At 43.2% G+C, this 16,087-nt stretch overlaps 1 protein-coding gene across 1 annotated transcript in view; it reads right to left on the bottom strand.

Annotated features, from left to right (window-relative positions):
• Positions 1-16,087, bottom strand: part of SSBP4 (single stranded DNA binding protein 4) — a 483,828-nt gene that overhangs the window by 376,294 nt on the left and 91,447 nt on the right. The gene's annotated exons all lie outside the window — the stretch shown is intronic.

Genomic DNA, 16,087 nt, shown 5'->3' on the forward strand with positions numbered 1-16,087 from the left:
CAAAGATGGGGGACATTATTACAGGACCACGGCCAGAGATGGGGGACATTACAGGAAGAGGGTCAATATTACATGATGGGGCCAGGAAGAAAGACATTATTAAATGTTGGGAGCCAGGACAGGGATATTATTAAAAAAGGGACCCAGGATAGGGAATGTTGTTATTAAATAAAGGGGAACATTATTACTATATGGATGTCAGGATGGGGGACATTATTTCAGAATGGGTGCCAAGACAAGGGACATTATTACAGAATGGGAGACATTAATATATTATGGGGGCCAGGACAGCAGACGTTAGTACAGAATGGGGAATATTATTAAAGGATGGAAACATTATTTAAAGAAGGGACCCAGGACAGGGAACATTGTTACAGGCTGGCAGACATTATTTAAAGACATGAGTCAGGACGGAAGACAGTAAAACAAAATAGGAATCAGGACAGAGCAAATTATGATAAGATGGGTTCCATGACATGGGACATTATTATAGAATAGGGGCCAGGACAAAGAACATTATTACAGGATTCGGGACATTATTACAGGTCCAGGTTTGGGGACAATATTACAGGATGGGTGCAATATTACAAGAAGAGGGCCTGGATGGGTGACAATTACTGTATGTGAGTTAGAATGAGGAACATACATTATTAGTTTATGGAGGTAAGTGGGGGACATAATTATTATAGGAGGCCAAATAGGGGACAATATTACTCTATGGGGGCCAGAATGGGGGACACTATTACTTTACAATGGGGGGTATTAATAATATTCCCCATCTTGGCCCATACATCATAAAATTATTAATCTACGCTGCCACAATGTATTGAGGCACAAAAGATAGATTCTATTACTGTATGGGGGCAGAAATTGTGTAAGTTACTACTGTAGGAGTGATCAGTCATAGATATATGTGTGCTATTTTCTGCAGAGACGATTCCTGGCTGGAAGAAGTCATAGCGGTCTGAGCCAGATACAGAAGAAAAGAAAAAAAATGAACGACTTCAATTGGAAACTGGTAAGTCACTAGATTTACCTGTACTTTGGAATTATACAATCTACTGAGCTCCTGTATATACAGTAATTGTCACTGGGGGTAATATTAGTATTAGTGATGTAGTTTTTGATAATGGTCAGTATGGTGATATTATTCGTTTACAATGTAGTAATATGTGGTCTGGTCATGGTGTGGCAGTATCTGTCCCTTGTATGTAGTATTATTGGTATATTGTTCTTAGTATAGTGGACTTCCTACAGTAACAGGATGGAGGACATACTCAGAGAATATATAGTGATAATATATAGTCATTGAGTGTGATATTTATTCACTTCATGTGGTTTATTATTGGTATATTAGTTTTTGTATTGCGGACTTATTCAGTAACAATATGGGGATATTTGGTAACTGTATTACTTAGTAGAAGTATTACTTCCATTGAGTCAGAAATCTACAAGCCATTAACCGTCATACACTTTCAGACTCCTTACACTCATCACTGTCCCCAATCTCTTCTTTCTCCTGTCTTGATCTGGCGGTAGATCACTACAATGACACTCTTAGAAGCACCCTTGACCAAGTAGCTCCCCTCACCCTCAGAACCTCCAAACACAGAGTAAAACAGCCCTGGCTCACTCGCCACATTTGATCCCATCACAGAAGAAGCAGTCTCCAAGCTCCTCTCTTCTTCTCGTCCGACTACATGCACTACCAACCCCATTCCCTCTCATCTCCTCCAGTCTCTCTCTCTCCAGTCGTCACTACTCACCTAACTACATCTTTAATCTTTAACTACAACTTTAATCTATCACTCTCCTCAGGCATTTTCCCATCCTCCTTCAAACACTCTATCATTACTCCGTTACTAAAGAAACCCGCCCTCGACCCATCCTGCACAAATAACTACAGACCGGTCTCCAACCTCCCCTTCATCTCTAAACTCTTGGAGTGCCTAGTCTACTCCCGAATTACCCGTTACCCCTCCATTCACTCCCTCTTAGACCCTTCACAGTCCGGCTTCTGTCCCCTACACTCAACAGAAACTGCACTCATCAAAGTGACCAACGACCTTCTGACAGCAAAATGTAACGGTGACCACTATCTGCTAATTATTCTCGATCTTTCTGCAGCTTTTGACACTCTCGACCACCCTCTCCTACTCTCTAGGCTACAGTCACAAGGCATTAAGGACACTGCTCTCTCCTGGTTTTCCTCCTATCTTTCCGACTGCTCCTTCAGTGTTCTGTTCTCTGGCTCCACTTCTTCTCCTCTTCCTCTCACTGTCGGGGTACCTCAGGGCTCAGTCCTTGGCCCCCTTCTCTTCTCTCTCTACACGGCCCCAATTGGACAGACCATCAGCAGATTTGGCTTCCAGTACCATCTTTATGCTGATGACACACAACTATACACGTCATCCCCTGACCTTACTACCGCTGTACTATAGAACACCAGTGACTGTCAGTCCGCAGTCTCCGACATCATGTCCACTCTCTATCTGAATCTCAACCTCTCCAAAACTGAACTTCTTCGGCTTCCACCATCTACTAACCTCCCCAAACCTGATGTTTCCCTCTCCGTGGGTGGCACCATAATAACACCCCGGCAGCAGGCACGCTGTCTGGGTGTTACGTTTGACTCCGATCTCTCCTTCATATCCCATATACAATCTCTTGCCCTCTCGTGCCGCTTACACCTAAAGAACATCTCTAGAATCTGCCCTTTTCTTACTATGGAAACAACAAAAACCCTCACTGTCGCCCTGATCCACTCCCGCCTAGACTACTGCAACACTCTATTAATTGGCCTCCCCCTTACTCGACTTTCCCCTCTCCAGTCTATCCTTAATGCAGCAGCCAGGGTTGTCTATCTAGCTAATCATTACTTGGAAGCGTCCGCTCTTCGCTAGTCATTACACTGGCTGCCCATTCATTATAGAATCCAATTCAAAGTAATTGTTCTCACCCACAAAGCTCTCCACAGTGCAGCACGCCCTTACATCTCCTTCCTCATTTCTGTCTATCAGCCTAACCGACCTCTGCGCTCTGCAAATGACTTTCGACTAACCTCTGCACTAATCCGTACCTCCCACTCCCGACTCCAAGACTTCTCCCCTGCTGCGCCAATGCTCTGGAATGCTCTACCCCAAGATATTAGGACCATTCACAATTTGCATAGTTTTAGGCGCTCCCTCAAAACATATTTGTTCAGAGCGGCCTATCACCTTCACTAATCAGTCATTTTATGTTTGTGTGTAGCCTATTCTCTACTTCTATCTATCCCCCGCCCCCTGAAGATGGCTGGACCATCATTGTAAACACATCATTGTAAATACACGCCTGTACTTCGTATCTCCCTCACCTCATGGTAGATTGTAAGCTCTCACGAGCAGGGTCGTCTTATTGTGCTTTATTTATTGTATTGTTAACGTTGTTACTTATGACTGTTGTGTTTGAAACTGTTAAACTGTAAAGCGCTGCGGAATATCTTGGTGCTATATAAATAAAGATTATTAATAATAATCTTAATGCTGTCTTTTCTATGAGACATATATTTTATTTTTTCAATGGGGATTGGCAAGCAAACACATATATATATTATAAGCTCTAGAATGATACAGGGCCCCATGCTGTACATGTGATCAACATGCTTATGAGGGTCTAAATCCAAATTTTGTACTGGGGCCCATAGGACTCTTGTTAAACCACTTATTGGATGTTTGGAATTCACTGGAATTGCCCATTGAATAAAGGCCCAGAAAACCTGGTTACAAACAAATCTGTTTCCAGGAAAAAATGGTTAGAATGTCTATTACAGAGAAATATGCAAATTGCCTCTGCTGAAAAAAAGAGGACTTAACTCTATAGCGCCACCTGTTGGAAGTAGCGATCCTACAAGTCACAATCAACCCTTTAACGAGTCGTGCAATATGACTTAGGATAAAAGCCAAATCAGTATCTCAATTCGCAGACACGGTGTTTCGGGCTGTTGGCCCTCGTCAGTGCAAAGCATGAGAACTGATTTGGCTAGGTGAGAGTCTCTGGACTGGGATCTAAGGGGTAACGTTTCTCCTTATGGAGAGTGACATACCAGCTGGCTTGTCAAGGTAAGGAGGCTTATTCGCCGTGCAATGCTCCTCTGGGAATTTAAATATGCAAATTGCCTCTGCTGAAAAAAAGAGGGCTTAACTCTATAGCGCCACCTATTGGAAGTAGCAATCCTACAAGTCACAATCAACCCTTTAACGAGACGTGCAATATGACTTACAGAAAAAAATTGATAAAGACCTGGGAATACATCAGTCCATGGTTAGACATTGTCTGCAGAAAATTAAGAACAATTGGTATTCTCCAGAGGAATGTGGGTCTTTATCAGATCACATCAAGAGCACAACAAGAAATCTTAAAAGAGGTGTGAATAAACCCAAGCGTGACAGCAAAAGACCTACTAAAAACTATAAAGTACAAAAACCTCAGTTCATGTGTCCACTATTAGAAAAACACTAAACAATAAGAACCTTTCTCAAGTTTGCCCAAGATCACGTGGATTGTCTGTAGCGCTACTAAGTGAATGTTCTATGGATGGAAAGAACAAAAAGTTTAACTTTTTTTTGAGGAAAAAGGAAAACTACATACCAATGCCAAAACCCCATCCTAACTATAAAGCACAGAGTATTATGATTTTAGGTGGAAGGATTAATTACCTCAGAGCTTAGACAGCTTGTGACTATTGAGGCATAATGAAGTTAACATGTAAAGATGTATAAAATGTTTTACATAAGAATGGAAGAGCAGTACTCATTAGATGATACTGAAAGGGAATGACCTTGTCTCATCTCCACTTGGACCTGATCCTGTACCATCTTTTTCTGTCACCAGGTTCTGCCGTATATATTAATTCTCTGAGAATTACTGGTCATGGAGGAGACGTGTGGATAGGAAACTCTGGGCAGCACAGTCTCTGTCAAGCCTAAGATGCTAGAGTGGCTGCTACCTGTAATGTAGACAAGTCTGACAATATGTATGTGCTGTCCATCTGGCATCATGAGCTCCCTACTATGGCCCACGGAACAGCAGAACAACTGACTTAAACAAACATACTGCTGGGATGTGCCAGTTACAGCTTATACTTGCTGTGGTTCAGTCCTGCTTTCAGTGCCTAGCTCACCGTGATTCCTGTTTTTGACCTTGGTCTGTGTTTAGGCTATCCTTCCGCCTGATGATTCTGTTCCTGACCCTGGCTTCCTTGTATAGATGTGACTTTGTGACCACCCACTGCCAGCTCGTTCCACTGGCACATCCCAGTCCAGATCCCTGTAAAGGGGTGAAAGGGTGAAGGCCAGTGGAACTTCTGGGATATGGTAAATGGAGTGGCTAGCGCTAAAGGTACCTTCACACGAAACGACATTATAACGATATCGCTAGCAATCCGTGACGTTGCAGCGTCCTCGCTAGCGATATCGTTTCGTTTGACACGCAGCAGCGATCAGGATCCTGCTGTGATGTCGCTGGTCGCTGAATAAAGTCCAGAACTTTATTTGGTCGTCCGATCGCTGTGTATCGTTGTGTTTGAAAGCAAAAGCAACGATACCAGCGATATTTTACACTGGTAACCAGGGTAAACATCGGGTTACTAAGCGCAGGGCCGCGCTTAGTTACCCGATGTTTACCCTGGTTACTAGCGTAAAATGTAAAAAAAACAAACAGCACATACTCACATTGCGTCCCCTGCAGTCTGCTTCCTCCTCTGACTCAGCGCCGCAAAGTGAAAGTGAAAGCAGCACAGCGGTGACGTCACCGCTCTGCTCTCACTGTACGGCGCTCAGTCAGTCAGGAAGTGGACGCAGGGGGACGTGAATGTAAGTATGTGCTGTTTGTTTTTTTTAGATTTTACGCTGGTAACCAGGGTAAACATCGGGTTACTAAGCGCGGCCCTGCGCTTAGTTACCCGATGTTTACCCTGGTTACCAGGGGACCTCGGCATAGTTGATCGCTGGAGAGCGGTCTGTGTGACAGCTCTCCAGCGACCAAACAGCGACGCTGCAGCGATCGACATCGTTGTCGCTATCGCTGCAGCGTCGCTTCGTGTGAAGGTACCTTAAGTCTGCTCATGGAAGCCTTATTAATCTCTGCCATCCTACCACGCACAGTGCCCCTAGGACAGACCCAAAAAACAATGATTAAAAAAAAATTGTCTTTTGCCTATGGGCTATTAGGACAACCAGATGCCTTCCAATGGCCTCCATGTCTGCCATATCCTTTAGCCAATCAGTTGGGTGTGATAGACTGAACAGTGTTTCATCAATGCAATCAAGGACAACATAAACAAGTCCCTTTGTGGAACTCGCAAACATTGTGAAAAAAAAATGTTTTTAAATGTTAACAAATGTAAAAATTAAAAGAACCTCAAATCACAGTCTTAACAAAAATTGTTTATTTGTGGAAAAAAAAAACAACCCCCATATTTGGTATGGCCTGGCCACATTCGTAGTAACCCATACTATGAAACTATATCATTTTTCATCCCATATGGTGAGCGTTGTTAAAAAAATATTAAAAACTGAGCCATAATTGCTGTTTTTGTCTACCTTGGCTGAAAAATTAAATAAAAGTGATTAAAAAGTCATATGTATTCCAAAACGCATGTACACAGAAAAATAAAAAAAAAGTCAAGGCTCTTACAATACGACAACCAAAAAAGCAATTTTTTTTTAAAGTTATTCTTCTTGGTCAAAAAGGCCCAAACTGTCTGTGATGTCAATTAGTTAATTAGAGCTGGATCCTACTTGCCATTTAAAGTTGTAAGCCATTGCCCAGGCGAGGTAAGTCTGTTAGTGTCGGTTTAAATCTAAAGAGATTTCTTTATCAATGGCTGATGGTCTCACACAATTTGATCACACTGTGTGCTAAGTACTTGAATTTTATAAGTACAGTATAATCTATGTAGCAGTAGTGCAGTTCAAATTCATATGTTCAATGTTCACATCATATACCTTAGGCTTCTTTCACACTTCAGTTGTTTGGCGTCAGTTTGAATCCACCGTTTTCATCAAATAGCGGATCCGCCATTTTTTGGGGGCGGATCCGCTATTTTCCCATAGACTTGCATTAGCGACGGATTGTGACGGATGGTCGTCCGTTCCATCCGCCATGTGACGGATCCGTCGAAATTTGGCGGACATCATCTAGACATAGACGGACATTATAACATTTTTTGTCTGCACCGAAATGGCGGTTCGCGACAGATTCGTCGCATCCGCCATTCCATAGAATGGCCGCCTATGGACCGTCATTTTGGCGGATCCGTCACCCCAATCCGCTTTTTCAATTGCGCATGCTCCAAAAAGTAGATACTTTTCCCAGACAACCCCCAAGTAACAGATCCGTCAAAAAAACGGATCCGTTAGAACCATTTTCTCAACAATTGTGACGGATCCGTCGATCCGTCACTATGTCGGAGCAGACTGACGCCAAACAACTGAAGTGTGACAGAAGCCTTAGCGAGCTCAGAGTGTTGTTGTATTTGTTTGTGTATACATTAGATAGGGTACACATTAATAGTTGACGAAGAATTGGTGAAACGCATGTCGGGTGTTTGGAGGGTGAGCTGTTGTGAAATTGGATTTTGGGCTCCCCCGGTGGCCACTGGTGGAATTGAACTGGTGTGCATCATCCCCTCTGTTCACCTGTTTCCATCAGGATGTGGGAGTCGCTATTTAACCTTGCTCCTCTGTCACTTCCATGCCGGTCAACATTGTAATCAGAAGCCTTTCTGTGCATGTTCCTGCTGCTAGACAACTCCCAGCTAAGTTGGACTTTAGTCCTCGTTTGTTTTTGCATTTTGTTCCAGTTCACAGCTGTAGTTTCGTTTCTGTGTCTGGAAAGCTCTTGTGATCTGAAATTGCCACTCTGATGTTATGAGTTAATACTAGAGTCTTAAAGTAATTTCAGGATGGTATTTTGATAGGGTTTTCAGCTGACCATGAAAGTGTCCTTTCTGTCTTCCTGCTATCCAGTAAGCGGACCTCAATTTTGCTAAACCTATTTTCATACTACGTTTGTCATTTCATCTAAAATCACCGCCAATATATGTGGGGGCCTCTGTCTGCCTATCGGGGAAATTTCTCTAGAGGTGAGCCAGGACTATATTTTCCTCTGCCAGGATTAGTTAGTCCTCCGGCCGGCGCTGGGCGTCTAGGGATAAAAAACGTAGGCAACGCTACCCGGCTACTGTTAGTTGTGCGGCAGGTTTAGTTCATGGTCAGTTTAGTTTCCATCCTTCCAAGAGCTAGTACTTATGTTTGCTGGGCTATGTTCTCTTGCCATTGAGAACCATAACAGTTTGACCGGCCCAAAAAGGGTTAAATTAATTGACAGAGAAAGGAGAGAAAAGAGAAGTCTGCTGAAGATTTTTTTTTTTTTTTCTCCCCTTCCCTTCAGTTCTGAGTGTGCTTGTAATTGAATCTCTTGCAAGTCTGCCTATATTGCAGCCTTTCTCTCTCTCTCTCTCCTTCTAATCCTGGAATGGCTCTGTGTTCACCTGTTTAAAATGGATATTCAGAGTTTAGCTGCAGGTTTGAATAATCTCACCACGAAAGTTCAAAATTTACAAGATTTTGTTGTTCATGTTCCTATATCTGAACCTAGAATTCCTTTGCCTGAATTTTTCTCGGGGAATAGATCTTGCTTTCAAAATTTTAAAAATAATTGCAAGTTGTTTTTGTCCCTGAAATCTCGCTCTGCTGGAGATCCTGCTCAGCAGGTCAGGATTGTGATTTCCTTGCTCCGGGGCGACCCTCAGGATTGGGCTTTTGCATTGGCTCCAGGGGATCCTGCGTTGCTCAATGTGGATGCGTTTTTTCTGGCCTTGGGGTTGCTTTATGAGGAACCTCAGTTAGAGCTTCAGGCGGAAAAGGCCTTGATGTCCCTATCTCAGGGGCAAGACGAAGCTGAAATATACTGCCAGAAATTCCGTAAATGGGCTGTGCTTACTCAGTGGAATGAGTGCGCCCTGGCGGCGAATTTCAGAGAGGGTCTCTCTGATGCCATTAAGGATGTTATGGTGGGGTTCCCTGTGCCTGCGGGTCTGAATGAGTCCATGACAATGGCTATCCAGATCGATAGGCGTCTGCGGGAGCGCAAACCTGTGCACCATTTGGCGGTGTCTACTGAGAAGACGCCAGAGAATATGCAATGTGATAGAATTCTGTCCAGAAGTGAACGGCAGAATTTAAGACGAAAAAATGGGTTGTGCTTCTATTGCGGTGATTCAACTCATGTTATATCAGCATGCTCTAAGCGTACTAAGAAGCTTGATAAGTCTGTTTCAATTGGCACTTTACAGTCTAAGTTTATTCTATCTGTGACCCTGATTTGTTCTTTATCATCTATTACCGCGGATGCCTATGTCGACTCTGGCGCCGCTTTGAGTCTTATGGATTGGTCCTTTGCCAAACGCTGTGGGTATGATTTGGAGCCTCTTGAAACTCCTATACCCCTGAAGGGGATTGACTCCACCCCATTGGCTAGTAATAAACCACAATACTGGACACAAGTAACTATGCGGATTAATCCGGATCATCAGGAGATTATTCGCTTTCTTGTGCTGTATAACCTACATGATGTGTTGGTGCTTGGATTGCCATGGCTGCAATCTCATAACCCAGTCCTTGACTGGAAAGCTATGTCTGTGTTAAGCTGGGGATGTAAGGGGACGCATGGGGACGTACCTGTGGTTTCCATTTCATCATCTATTCCCTCTGAGATTCCTGAATTCTTGACTGAATTTCGTGACGTTTTTGAAGAACCTAAGCTTGGTTCATTACCTCCGCACCGGGAGTGCGATTGTGCCATAGATTTGATTCCGGGTAGTAAATACCCTAAGGGTCGTTTATTTAATCTGTCTGTGCCTGAACATGCTGCTATGCGAGAATATATAAAGGAGTCCTTGGAAAAGGGACATATTCGTCCTTCGTCATCTCCCTTAGGAGCCGGTTTTTTCTTTGTGGCTAAGAAAGATGGCTCTTTGAGACCGTGTATTGATTATCGGCTTTTGAATAAAATCACGGTTAAATATCAATATCCGTTGCCACTGCTGACTGATTTGTTTGCTCGCATAAAGGGGGCCAAGTGGTTCTCTAAGATAGATCTCCGTGGGGCGTATAATTTGGTGCGAATTAAGCAGGGGGATGAGTGGAAGACCGCATTTAATACGCCCGAGGGCCACTTTGAGTATTTGGTGATGCCTTTTGGTCTTTCAAATGCCCCTTCAGTCTTTCAGTCCTTTATGCATGACATTTTCCGTGATTATTTGGATAAATTTATGATTGTGTATCTGGATGATATTTTGATTTTTTCGGATGACTGGGACTCTCATGTCCAGCAGGTCAGGAGGGTTTTTCAGGTTTTGCGGTCTAATTCCTTGTGTGTGAAGGGTTCTAAGTGCGTTTTTGGGGTTCAAAAGATTTCCTTTTTGGGATATATTTTTTCTCCCTCTTCCATCGAGATGGATCCTGTCAAGGTTCAGGCTATTTGTGATTGGACGCAACCCTCTTCTCTTAAGAGTCTTCAGAAATTTTTGGGCTTTGCTAACTTTTATCGTCGATTTATTGCTGGTTTTTCTGATGTTGTTAAACCATTGACTGATTTGACTAAGAAGGGTGCTGATGTTGCTGATTGGTCCCCTGCTGCTGTGGAGGCCTTTCGGGAGCTTAAGCGCCGCTTTTCTTCCGCCCCTGTGTTGCGTCAGCCTGATGTTGCTCTTCCTTTTCAGGTTGAGGTCGACGCTTCTGAAATCGGAGCTGGGGCAGTTTTGTCGCAGAGAAGTTCCGATTGTTCCGTGATGAGACCTTGTGCCTTTTTCTCGCGTAAATTTTCGCCCGCCGGGCGGAATTATGATGTTGGGAATCGGGAGCTTTTGGCCATGAAGTGGGCTTTTGAGGAGTGGCGTCATTGGCTTGAGGGGGCTAGACATCAGGTGGTGGTATTGACTGACCACAAAAATCTAATTTATCTTGAGTCCGCCAGACGCCTGAATCCTAGACAGGCGCGCTGGTCATTGTTTTTCTCTCGGTTTAATTTTGTGGTGTCCTACCTGCCGGGTTCTAAGAATGTTAAGGCGGATGCCCTTTCTAGGAGTTTTGAGCCTGACTCCCCTGGTAACTCTGAACCTACAGGTATCCTTAAGGATGGAGTGATATTGTCTGCCGTTTCTCCAGACCTGCGGCGGGCCTTGCAGGAGTTTCAGGCGGATAGACCTGATCGTTGCCCACCTGGTAGACTGTTTGTTCCTGATGATTGGACCAGTAAAGTCATTTCTGAGGTTCATTCTTCTGCGTTGACAGGTCATCCTGGAATCTTTGGTACCAGGAATTTGGTGGCAAGGTCCTTCTGGTGGCCTTCCCTGTCTCGAGATGTGCGAGGCTTTGTGCAGTCTTGTGACGTTTGTGCTCGGGCCAAGCCTTGTTGTTCTCGGGCTAGTGGATTGTTGTTGCCCTTGCCTATCCCGAAGAGGCCCTGGACGCACATCTCGATGGATTTTATTTCGGATCTTCCTGTTTCTCAGAAGATGTCTGTCATCTGGGTGGTGTGTGACCGTTTCTCTAAGATGGTCCATTTGGTTCCCCTGCCTAAGTTGCCTTCTTCTTCCGAGTTGGTTCCTCTGTTTTTTCAAAATGTGGTCCGTTTGCATGGTATTCCGGAGAATATCGTTTCTGACAGAGGAACCCAGTTCGTGTCTAGATTTTGGCGAGCATTCTGTGCTAGGATGGGCATAGATTTGTCTTTCTCGTCTGCTTTCCATCCTCAGACTAATGGCCAGACCGAGCGGACGAATCAGACCTTGGAGACATATTTGAGGTGTTTTGTGTCTGCAGATCAGGATGATTGGGTTGCTTTTTTGCCTTTAGCGGAGTTTGCCCTCAATAATCGGGCCAGCTCTGCCACCTTGGTGTCTCCTTTTTTCTGTAATTCGGGGTTTCATCCTCGATTTTCTTCTGGTCAGGTGGAATCTTCGGATTGTCCTGGAGTGGATGCTGTGGTGGAGAGGTTGCATCAGATTTGGGGGCAGGTAGTGGACAATTTGAAGTTGTCCCAGGAGAAGACTCAGCTTTTTGCCAACCGCCGGCGTCGGGTTGGTCCTCGGCTTTGTGTTGGGGACTTGGTGTGGTTGTCTTCTCGTTTTGTCCCTATGAGGGTTTCTTCTCCTAAGTTTAAGCCTCGGTTCATCGGCCCGTACAAGATATTGGAGATTCTTAACCCTGTGTCCTTCCGTTTGGACCTCCCTGCATCTTTTTCTATTCATAATGTTTTTCATCGGTCATTGTTGCGCAGGTATGAGGTACCGGTTGTGCCTTCCGTTGAGCCTCCTGCTCCGGTGTTGGTTGAGGGCGAGTTGGAGTACGTTGTGGAAAAAATCTTGGACTCCCGTGTTTCCAGACGGAAACTTCAGTATCTGGTCAAATGGAAGGGATACGGTCAGGAGGATAATTCTTGGGTGACTGCCTCTGATGTTCATGCCTCCGATCTGGTCCGTGCCTTTCATAGGGCTCATCCTGATCGCCCTGGTGGTTCTGGTGAGGGTTCGGTGCCCCCTCCTTGAGGGGGGGGTACTGTTGTGAAATTGGATTTTGGGCTCCCCCGGTGGCCACTGGTGGAATTGAACTGGTGTGCATCATCCCCTCTGTTCACCTGTTTCCATCAGGATGTGGGAGTCGCTATTTAACCTTGCTCCTCTGTCACTTCCATGCCGGTCAACATTGTAATCAGAAGCCTTTCTGTGCATGTTCCTGCTGCTAGACAACTCCCAGCTAAGTTGGACTTTAGTCCTCGTTTGTTTTTGCATTTTGTTCCAGTTCACAGCTGTAGTTTCGTTTCTGTGTCTGGAAAGCTCTTGTGATCTGAAATTGCCACTCTGATGTTATGAGTTAATACTAGAGTCTTAAAGTAATTTCAGGATGGTATTTTGATAGGGTTTTCAGCTGACCATGAAAGTGTCCTTTCTGTCTTCCTGCTATCTAGTAAGCGGACCTCAATTTTGCTAAACCTATTTTCATACTACGTTTGTCATTTCATCTAAAATCACCGCCAATATATGTGGGGGCCTCTGTCTGCCTATCGGGGAAATTTCTCTAGAGGTGAGCCAGGACTATATTTTCCTCTGCCAGGATTAGTTAGTCCTCCGGCCGGCGCTGGGCGTCTAGGGATAAAAAACGTAGGCAACGCTACCCGGCTACTGTTAGTTGTGCGGCAGGTTTAGTTCATGGTCAGTTTAGTTTCCATCCTTCCAAGAGCTAGTACTTATGTTTGCTGGGCTATGTTCTCTTGCCATTGAGAACCATAACAGTGAGCCTCATCATGTCTATAATCCTGTATGCACTGTTTACATTTTATGTTATCAAATTTTTGGGGAGTTATCTTTTCTGGCACTCCAATCCATACTATGATTTTACCTTTATGTTTGAATTACCGGTAACCTCTTTTTTTACTTATCAGTTATGTGGTATGTATGTATATTGCCTTTATGCATAAATTCATTCTCCATTTTTACTTATGAATCATTTGATATACATACATATTCGTATACTATTTGTGGATAGTAACTAGTTATGGGACATTTTGTGGTGCCTTCTAATTTTTCAGTTTTTTTCTCCCTCCGGAGTTACCCACCATTTACAGTGGGGAAAAAAGTATTTAGTCAGCCACCAATTGTGTAAGTTCTCCCACTTAAGAAGATGAGAGAGGCCTGTAATTGACATCATAGGTAGACCACAACTATGAGAGTCAAAATGAGAAAACAAATCCAGAAAATCACCTTGTATAATTTGGCAAGATTTATTTTGCAAATTATGGTGGAAAATAAGTATTTGGTCATTAACAAAAGTTCATCTCAATATTTTTTTATATATCCCTTTTTGGCAAACTTCAGACGGGCCCGGACATGTACTGGGTTAAGCAGGGGGACATGTCTGGCACTGAAGGATCAAAGTCCTTGGCGGCATAGTGTGTTACTGATGGTAGCCTTTGTTACGGTGGTCCCAGCTCTATGCAGGTCATTCACTAGGTCCCCCCATGTGGTTTTGGGATTTTTGCTCACCGTTCTTGTGATCATTTGGACCCCACGGGGTGAGAACTTGCTTGGAGTCCCACATCAAGGGAGATTATCAGTGGTCTTGTATGTCTTCCATTTTCTTATTATTGCACCCACAGTTGATTTCATCATAGCAAGCTGCTTGCTTATTGCAGATTCAGTCTTCTCAGCCTGGTACAGGGCTACAATTTTGTTTCTGGTCTCCTTTGACAGCTCTTTGGTCTTCACCATAGTGGAATTTGGAGTGTGACTGTTTGAGGTTGTGGACAGGTGTCTTTTATACTGATAATAAGTTCAAACAGGTGCCATTACTACAGGTAATGAGTGGAGGACAGAGGAGCCTCTTAAAGAAGAAGTTACTGATCTGTGAGAGCCAGAAATCTTGCATGTTTTTAGGTGACCAAATACTTATTTGCCACCATAATTTGCAAAATAAATCTTTCCAAATCAGACAAGGTGATTTTCTGGATTTGTTTTCTTATTTTGACTCTCATAGTTGTGGTCTACCTATGATGTCAATTACAGGCCTCTCTCATCTTTTTATGTGGGAGAACTTGCACAATTGGTGGCTGACTAAATACTTTTTTCCCCACTGTATCTATGTTTGCTACAGTGGATATACACTTTTATTTATGTAATAAAAATATAAATTTTACTATTTGTATTTATTTTAATCCTGGCACATTATTTTGTTGTATTGATTTTCACATTTTAATACTAATCAATGAAAATATATAGGCAATTTGCAAACTTATTTAGTGGCTTGCAAAAGTATTCATCCCATTGGCATTTTTACCTATTTTGTTACATTACAACCTGTGTTCAGATATTTTTGTAATTCGATTTGTGTGTGATGCATCAGCACTAAATAGTCTAGGTTGGTGAAGTGAGGAAAATATAGGCATACATTAAATTTATGGGACCAAATAAGTAAAAATTGGCATGTGCATATATATTTACCACTTTTGAAACCCCTAACAATTTCTGGTGCAAGCAGTTACCTTCATAAGTCACATGCTTAGTGAAATTAAGTCCCCCTGTGTGCAAGTGTCACGTGGTCTGTCTGTATATGTACACCTTCTCTGAAAGGCCACAGAAAAGGCCACCATTAACCAAAAACCATGAAGAGCAAGGAGATCTCCAAACAAGTTAGGGACAAAGTTGTTGAAAAGTACAAGTCAAGGTTGGGTTAGGAAAAAAATCCCAATCTCTGTTGATCCCCCGGAGCACCATCTAATCCATTATCATCAAATACATGGTACCACAACACACCTGCCAAGAGAGGGATGCCCACCAAAACTCTCAGCCCAGGCAAGGAGGACATAATCAGAGAGGCAGCACAGAGACCAAAAGTAACCCTGAAGGAGCAGCAGAGTTTCCAAGCAGAGAATGGGAGTATCTTTCCATACGACTACAATAAGCCATACACTCCATAGAGGTAACCTTTATGCAAGAGTGGGCAGGAAAAAAGTGTAAGTATTTTGGAGTGGCCTAGTTAAAGCCCAAACCTCAATCAAATTGAGAATCTGTGGTCAGACATGAAGATCGCTCCTATGTCATCAAGTTAGATGGTTTCCTCTGGTGAACAGCAGTTTTGACTTGAGGAATTGGCAAAAATCTCAGTGGTAAGATGCGAAAAGCTCATAGAGACTTATCCAAAGAGACTTGCAGCTGTAACTACTGCAAAAGGAGGCTCTACAAAATACTGAATTTAGGGGGGTGATTAGTTATGTACACTGAAGTTTTCAGTTATTTTGTCCTATTTGTTGTTTTCTTCAAAGTTGTAGGTATGTTCTTTACATGAAATGATGTAAACCCTAAAAAAAAACTGTGAAATTCCAGGTTGTGAGGTAGCCAAACACAAATAATTACAAGGTGGTGAATACTTTCATAAGCCATTGCATGCATAAATATCAGGAACGCATTCATGTCCATGTGTCTAACAACTGAATGTAAATAAATAAAATATATAAAGAAAAATATAGGAGTGGTGTATGGCAAAATTAC

The sequence above is a fragment of the Ranitomeya variabilis genome, chromosome 1 (genome assembly GCF_051348905.1).
Source record: "Ranitomeya variabilis isolate aRanVar5 chromosome 1, aRanVar5.hap1, whole genome shotgun sequence".
NCBI classification, from domain to species: Eukaryota; Metazoa; Chordata; class Amphibia; order Anura; family Dendrobatidae; genus Ranitomeya; species Ranitomeya variabilis.